Source organism: Zonotrichia leucophrys, chromosome 2 (genome assembly GCF_028769735.1).
Source record: "Zonotrichia leucophrys gambelii isolate GWCS_2022_RI chromosome 2, RI_Zleu_2.0, whole genome shotgun sequence".
NCBI lineage: Eukaryota > Metazoa > Chordata > Aves > Passeriformes > Passerellidae > Zonotrichia > Zonotrichia leucophrys.
This window is the reverse complement of record NC_088171.1, coordinates 60,289,109-60,297,215: the sequence shown is the minus strand read 5'-3', so window position 1 is coordinate 60,297,215 and position 8,107 is coordinate 60,289,109. Positions and strand designations below refer to the sequence as shown.

The 8,107-nt window shown below is 38.8% G+C and overlaps 1 long non-coding RNA gene across 1 annotated transcript; it reads left to right on the top strand.

Moving 5' to 3' along the window:
* Nucleotides 1-2,426: 2,426 nt before the first annotated feature.
* LOC135443169 (uncharacterized) lies at nt 2,427-7,338 on the top strand. The gene is made up of 3 exons (XR_010438856.1): nt 2,427-2,476; nt 5,582-5,697; nt 7,261-7,338. It is a non-coding gene; the product is annotated as an uncharacterized LOC135443169 (long non-coding RNA).
* Nucleotides 7,339-8,107: the final 769 nt, after the last annotated feature.

The window sequence follows — 8,107 nt, the reverse complement described above, 5'->3', positions numbered from 1 at the left end:
GATTTCCTTTTAAAAATGTTTATTTGGGATGAAAAACATATTTCTTAAAATAATGCTTTGTTTCCCCTTTCTTTTTGTTTTAATTAAAAGCTGAAATTTTGTTTCAATTTCAAAAGTAAAACTAGGGTTTTTTTAATTGTGACTGATTCAATCAAAAAGACACTCGAATGAATTCAAAGTCAGATATAACATTTTTCTCTTTGTAATATTATTGTAGTAGTTATATTTTAGGCTGGGTCATAACTGCTTCATTTATATTCCTACTAGTGTCAAAGAAATGAGGGAGAGAAGGGTACTCATCGGAGCTTTCCATTCACTAGCTGATTTCAGCATGTTCTCAATTTAGTGACGCTGGCTCCATTTTAGGTTATCTTTTATGCATTTCCCCTTTAGACAAAATGCCATCTTCCTTCTGCTATGACTTCTTTGTTCCTCCACTTGTCTTCTTAACGCTGGGGCTTTCAAAAAGAGCCAATGGTCCAGTGGATAAGCATGTGTTGAGGATGCTGAGAGCTATGAGCCTGTGCTGAGTTTGGTTCTAGAATAGCGGAATGCAGCAGGTTCCTTTTTGTATTGCTTATTTTTCCTTATTACTTAAGGAAAAATAATTATTTGCATTGTGTATTAGGTGAAATAAAAAAAATGGAGTGTTAAAATGTATAAATGCACATATATGTATTGTCGTAGTTTTTTAATTGGAAAATATGAAAACATCATTCTTCTCTTTCAAAAAAAAACACACACACCCACACACATGCACACACCCAACCAAAAAACAATACAAAAAACCCACAACCCAACAAAATACCAAGCCTAAACACAATAAAAAGGGGGACTACTTTTACTTGCAAGTGCTAATCTGCCATTGCATTGTGATTAAAACTCTAGAAACAGTTCTAGACCAGGACATAACAATATTGAAAGAACTGTAGCCATGTACTTAAAAGAACACCGTGGATTTCAATCATGTTTCATCATCTCTTACCTCTCTAATTCTGCCACCTTTCCCAGGTTGTTTGGATGAAGTTATCAGATTTCTGCCCTGAGACCTCTAATTAATGATCATTTAGGGAATTTGTCTGTATAGGCCTGTTTTAATCATGTTTGCCAGCTAAAACTTTGCAGGGTGTCTCAATTGTGGTTGAGATGTCACTTAGATAACACACTTCAGCACCTGGGCAACCTAAATGGCTATAGAAATCAATTTATTTTACATATAATTGTCTTGGAAAATTCACTTCATTAGGTGTTCACATGCCTTCCCAGTTAGTAAAGGGAACCGTAAAACCTTTCTGTGTGACCAGGCAGAGAGTCAGCATATATACCAAACCTTTTAGGGTATAGGGAGTGGTTTTGGGATCATCATGGCCTTTCTACTATGCTCCTGTAAGGGGACCCTCAGTTGTTGTGGGCTGTGAAGCTTCTGGGTAGAAATCTCAGGTGAGATTTTAAATGTATTATAGCAGCTTTCAGAGGTCCTTAATTTATGCTTTTGATTAAGGCACTCTGTTATCTTCCAGGCATAAAAGTAGACTGCAATCACCTTTTTCATACTCTCCCTAGATTGGGACGTTTTCTGTGCTTCCCTGAGCACAGAAAGATATCTTGTTTGAGCAGCATAGATGCTGCTGTCAAAATTAAATCAGTATGAATTAGTTTCTCTGACTGTGCAGGGGCAAACATCAGATTTGTTCTCCAAGCAGCTCTGCTGCCCTGTTCTGGCACCTCAATGTGTTTCTTTTCATGAGGGGCCAAAACTGAAAACAGCATTTGAGATGTGGCTTCACCAGTGCCAGGTACAGTGGGACAATCGCTGCCCGGGCTCTGCTGGCCACACTGTTCCTGATACAGGCCAGGCTGCCATTGGCCTCTTTGGCTATGTGGGTACAAACTGGCTCAGCCTGTATCAGTCAGGACCCCCAGGTTCTCTTTTCTGCTGGGCAGCCTTCCAGCCACTGCCCCAACCCCATAGCACTTCCTGGGGTTGCTGTGCAGGACCTGGCCCTTGGCCTTACTGAACCCCATACCACTGGCCTCTGCTCATTGATCCAGCCTATCCAGATCCCTCTGTGGACCCTCCTGTCCTCCAGCACTCCTGTCCAACCTGGTATCATCCACAAACTGTCTGAGGATACCCTCGATCCCCTCATCCAGATCACTGATTCATTAAACAGGAATGGCCCCAATACTGAACCCTGGGTATGGGAGGCCATTGAATCTTAGTATGTATTGTATAGGTGGCCTTTGAACCATAGTAAAATACCTGTCTTGTGTAAGTGGCCTTGCCCCAATCCTAGTTGTTCTAAATGGGCTGCAGCTGTGATGTCCTTAATTGGGTGGCAGCTGTGGCTAATGAAGATAACTGGGATAAAAAGGGAGTGGGTTGGCCAGCTAAGGAGACCTTTGGAGGAGCCCTGGTGAAGAAGCAGGATCAGCACTGCTGTGAAGAGCTGTTTGTGAGAAAACCACCCAGAAGGTATGGGACTCTAGAAATATGCTAGCAGTAATGTGATAACAACACCTGGGGACCACCACTCTTGACCAGTGGCCAGCTAGGTGCAACTCCCTTCACCACCATTTTCTGGACTCAGTCAACCAGCCAGTTTTCCACACAGTGAACGGTGCAGCCATCCAGGCCATCAGCAGCCAGTTTGTCCAGGAGCATGCTGTGGAACATGGTGAGAAAGCCTTTACTAAATTCTAGGTAGGCAACATCTATAGACCTTCCCTCATCCAATATGCAGGTTGCCTTGTCATAGAGTCTGGGTTGGCCGAGAATGACCTGCATTTCACAAACCTTTGCTGCCTCAGCTTGTTTCCCTGGCAGTTCTGTATGTGCTATCTTTTTATTTTATGGAAGCAGTTTTGACATATGGTATAGGCTGATTTAACATCCTTGCTGTATGAACCCTCATCCTCACACCCAGTGGTGTGTGTTGTGCTATAGTGTGGCAACACAGAATTCCCTGCGTTATCTCGGATGGGGTCCTGTCATTATGCATGGTTTTGACCCCTCATCAACAACTTCTGCCTCTTGTATTTAGAGAAAGAGAAAAGAGGTTATGTTCCTATTCTAGAAGAGAAAGTAACTCTGATTCTTGGTAATTTCTCGTTACATATGGCATGACTAATTTTATTACTAATTTTGTTTAGCTTTGAAAATTTATGCAGTGCTTTGCAAAATACTACATGAGCATCTCCTGCCCTTTGCCTTCTAGGCAGCAGAGGACTACCATTCCCTCTTTTACTATTCTGCTACATGTAGATGAAGTGCCAGATCACGTAACTGTACTTTCAAAAAATGTGATCAACAATAAAGGTTTATTTCTTTATTACAAAATGTTCTGTCCTTTGACTTTGAACTCTTGCTACAGGTCTCAGACTAGATGAGACATCTCAGTAAGAAGGTCATTAACAAAACTATATAATTCCAGAAGTTATCAGTTCTGTTGCAATATTGTTTTCTAAATAGAAATAATATATATGTGTATTTGCTTCCTACAGCAGCTCAGTAATTTCTCTTCATTAAAAAGGCGTGTAGTACTGTGGAGTGCAAGTGTTTTGTACTATGTAGCACGTGCAGCGTACAACAAAACTGGGAACTGCAGTCAGACAATGCAGACTTTTTTGCAGTCAAAATGATTGTTGTCATAGAAAATGGGAACTCATCAGCTTGCGCATTTGTGCATCAAGAGTCTGAAATGATGGGGGATGGTTTTGGGGTTTTTTTAACACCATCTTAGAATAAAATTTACCATTTTCATTCATAGTAGAAAAATAGTATCAATGGTTTAAGAATTAGGGTTTTTTTCCTTAGCCATGCTTTATACTTTAATCCAAGGTAAATAATTTTAATTAATAATTTTAATTATCTGATCATGTGGCTTTCTTTCTGTGACATGTTAAAATTTTTCAGCAGTGTTAAACTTGCTACTCTAACCTAGAAGGGAAGAGCCACTTACAGACCTGAAGTCTATTATAAGTGTTTGCTTCTTTGTGATTATGTTTAAATTTTTCCATTGCCTGTCTCTCTAGCTAAAGGAAAGGTAATAGTGCCTTGTTTGCAAAACCGTTAATATCTAGTTAATTTCTCATTTAAAAAACCCACAAGAAGCAATTTAATTTTGTTTGTTAAAAATGAGTTCTAGCAATATGGGAAAAGTTTCCCAAAATTTCCTCTCAATTAAAAGAATTAATGGAGCTGAAACAGAAGAAAAAATATTTCTATAAGCTAAGACATGCATCTAACATTTACATGAAGAAAGATTGTCACTTTATCTTCAAGTGCTAATGTAATTGCAATCAAAAGTTAATAGATGCCATGATCATCATGAAAAAAATTTGGCCTATTATAGGCAGTGGCATTTTTGCAGTATGGTTATTGAACAGATGCCTAATGCAGGGTAAAATACGTTACTGTGACCCCATATGATAGATACAAAGACCACAATCCTTTAAGGACTAAACTATGAGCTGCATTTCTAACACCATCGATAGACAACAGTCTAAACAAGATATTTAGTTTAAAAAATACATAAATGCATATTTATGATTTTGCAAAGCTCCTTAGCATGGTCTCTCTGCACCATTTGTCCTCCCTGAGACCCTTGTTCAACCTTTGTGACCCTGTAAGTTTCGGGTAGATTCGCAGTGGGTTTCAAATCAGACAAAAATTGTTCACTAGCTGTTCCTCAAGAATGTTGGGCCCCTCACTACAAGAAAGACACTGAGGAGCAGGAGCACTTCTGAAAATGAGCAACGAAGGTGAAGTGCCTGGAGTGTCTAATAAGGCGTGACTGAGGTGTGTAGAGACCTTATCACTCTCTACAACCACCTGAGTGCAGGTGGTAGCCAGGTGGAGGTCAGTCCCTTCTCTCAGGCAGCCAGTAGCAGGACAAGAGGACATAATTTCAGACTGTGTCAGGGGAGGTTTAGTTTGGACATTAGAGGGAATTTCTTCACAGAAAGGGTGGTTAGACACTGAAATGGTCTTGGTGCAGTCACCATCCCTGGAGGTGTTAAGAAAAGACTGGGCACAGCACTTAGTGCAGTGGTCTAGTTGACAGTGTGCTGTTTGGCAAAAGGTTGTACTCAATGATGTCAGATGTCTTTATCAACCTAACTGATTCTGTATGGTGATTAGAAACATGGATTAGTGGTGGACTTGGCAGTGCTGGGTTAAATGGCTGGACTCAATGGTCTAAAAGGTATCTTCCAACCTAAACTATTCCATGATTGTATATTTTTAAATCCATTAAAGTCATCTAGAAGATATTTTATGATTCATCTTTCAATCATGGTAGAAAATACCCATATATTGCAAGAGATTCAAATGGAAGTCTTCCATAAACACTATCCTGAATTCTCAAGAAACGGTATTCAAAGTACTTTAGTATTCAAAACAGTGTAAAAGTAGACTTTTTCCAAGCTGATTTTGTAATTGGCTTTCAGAAATTTCTAACATCTCATGAGGAGTAAATTTAGTAAAAATTATAGCAGAGAAATCTTTCCACAGGTAGTAGGATGTGGGTTTGCCAATAAATTTATGCTAACATTAACCAAGTAACTCTTGTTCTGTTAGGATCGTCTACATCACCTGGTCCTGTATTAGCTATGGAAGGCAGCCACAGTGAATGGTCTATTTCATTCAGATTCAGAAAAATTTTCCTCACTTTGAGTAAATGTATGTCAATCCAGGTGAGCTGGGAAAATACAGAATTCAACAAATAATTTATAGAAAAAGTATAAACCATTGTATAACTTAAAGTGAATTATATAGTTATTGCATGTTTAATAATATAAACCTGCAAAATACATTATAGCTCTAATTTTTTTCTTCTTGTCTCTTGGTCTCTTTCAAACAGACATCTAAAAAGATTCTCAACAGATTAGGGTGGCAGGATGATTTGTACACTTTTATACACTTGAGTATTTCATGTAGGATTGTGAAGTATCACAGTAAGGCAAAGAGCACATGTGACATATGCAAGCATGTTAAACTTTTGTGAGAGTTTTGTCAAAAAACATACCTCTTGGGTAGTGAGATCTTACTTTTATTAGGATTGAGTCTTTATGACTTTATAGACAAGGAACTGGCCTTTTTTAGTGTAGGTGATTTTACAGGCTCCACCTGCAGAAGCTCATGTCTACCATTCCACAGTTCATTTCTAGGCCAGAAAAAAGACCCTCCTTCCTTTCTGTTGCAAGGAATAGAGCCATATGTATTGGATGATGTGTGGGCAATATAAAATTTATCCTTTGGCATGACCCAAAACCATCTGGATACCTGCATAAATCAAAGCTTGCAGAAAGGTATTACTCTGTCTGTGCAGCACAGCTCAGCTTCAAAGAACTGTACGGCTTCCTTGCATCCTGCTTCCCCCACCCTTTGGTCTCCTGCACTTCTCCCTTCTTTGCTTTTTAAATAGTGACAGAACAACCAAGTCCTGCAGGTCCTGATGAGAACAGGCAGCCTTTCTGCAGCGACAGCTCTGCTCTGCAGGTTCCCCTACTAGAGACTCCCATGTTCCTAACCCATCTCCCGGTTCTGAGACTTGCTCGTTGAGCCAGAATCCCATCTTTGCTGTTGCCACTAGAGGGATCTGTGCAGTTAGCTCCTGTTCCTCTCACTTGTCTCAACCTGGGAGAAAGGCCAAAGCAAGCTTACCTGAGTACTGGTTTAAAAATTTCATTTTTTTGTTTTCTTTTTTGTTTGTTGTATTCCTGAGTCTGATAATACAATGTGCATTATTTATAACTTAATTTCCTGTTAAGTTAGCTTTAAAACATTAGAGCTAAACGATACCTATTCATCAATTATTAAATCTTGACTTGTGCCTGTGGCACCCAGGGTTTCCATACAAACAGAAGCCAGGATTACCTATACTTTGAGGTCACACAGAACTGCACATTATTGCCATAACTTTGGTCCTGTCATTACCAAATTATTTCTTAGTTGATTAAGTATAGAACTGAAAAAATAATTACATATTTCTATGCATGAGAAAATGGCATGAATATTACTTTTTCAAATGTACATCCTGAGGGGAAAAAACAGAACATAACTCTTCATTTATGACAGGAAAGGATGAGTGGTTTATACATAGTGGCTGTGAAAAGTAGATCTTGGTATTTTTATACTTACTATATCACAAGATGTGCAGTTTAAGTCAGGGGCTTTTTAAATTGCTAAAAATATATTTAAATATTATTTTTTGATAAATGATTGAAAAGGGGTTTTATCATTTTGGTTTTTTCTAGATGATAATCAAATTAAACAGAAGAGGGTTAAAAATTGAAAAATGACAACAATGTTTTTGAAATTGCCAGAGAGCACTTCAGCTATGACTGCTACAGTGGGAACATTGTTTGAGGAAGCTGTTAAGAGCAGAAAAACTTCAACATTTCCTTATTTGAAACTTCTTGTAGGTCAATAGTGACTGAAAATAATTGCATTGGATTGCAGCCTCAGTCCAGTTCTTAGTGGACAAGTGTCCATGTCACAAAATCCACCATTGCAATTGGCAATAGTTGGCAGGCTCAGCAGAGAAGTCAAGGATTGAATGGGCATGGAAATTAAACTATTCTCCTGCCCCTAATTGTGGTCCTTTCAAGTCATCGTTGAGGAACATTGTTTGGGAAAAGTTGCACAGCCGTTGGCAATGCTGAACATGCCCTGTGGATAAACATCGAATTTCCATCTCCAAGGTCTTAATCTGGCACATTTTGGAGCCTTAAAAGTCACACAGGGGTGGGGGAGCTGAGGGAAAGGCACTTCTTTTTTTTCTCTGTTATAGAAGCAATATTTTCTTTTGAAAAATAAAATCCACTGCTGAAATTAGGAATTTACTCCTTCTTCCAAAATACTATCCTGTATTTATACATATTAACTAAAACAATAGAGATGTGGTGGAGTTTATTTTTTTAATAAATCCAGCCTTACTATTTTTTGTTCACTATATACTTTGGTATAAAAGTGATCATGTTGTTTAAGTGATCCGAAGTAATCTTCGGGTATAGCACTGGTGGCCTAATCAATATGCTAGGACCACTTGTGCTCAAGGACATGGATGGATCCATGAGACAATACAGGAACCAGACATTCCCA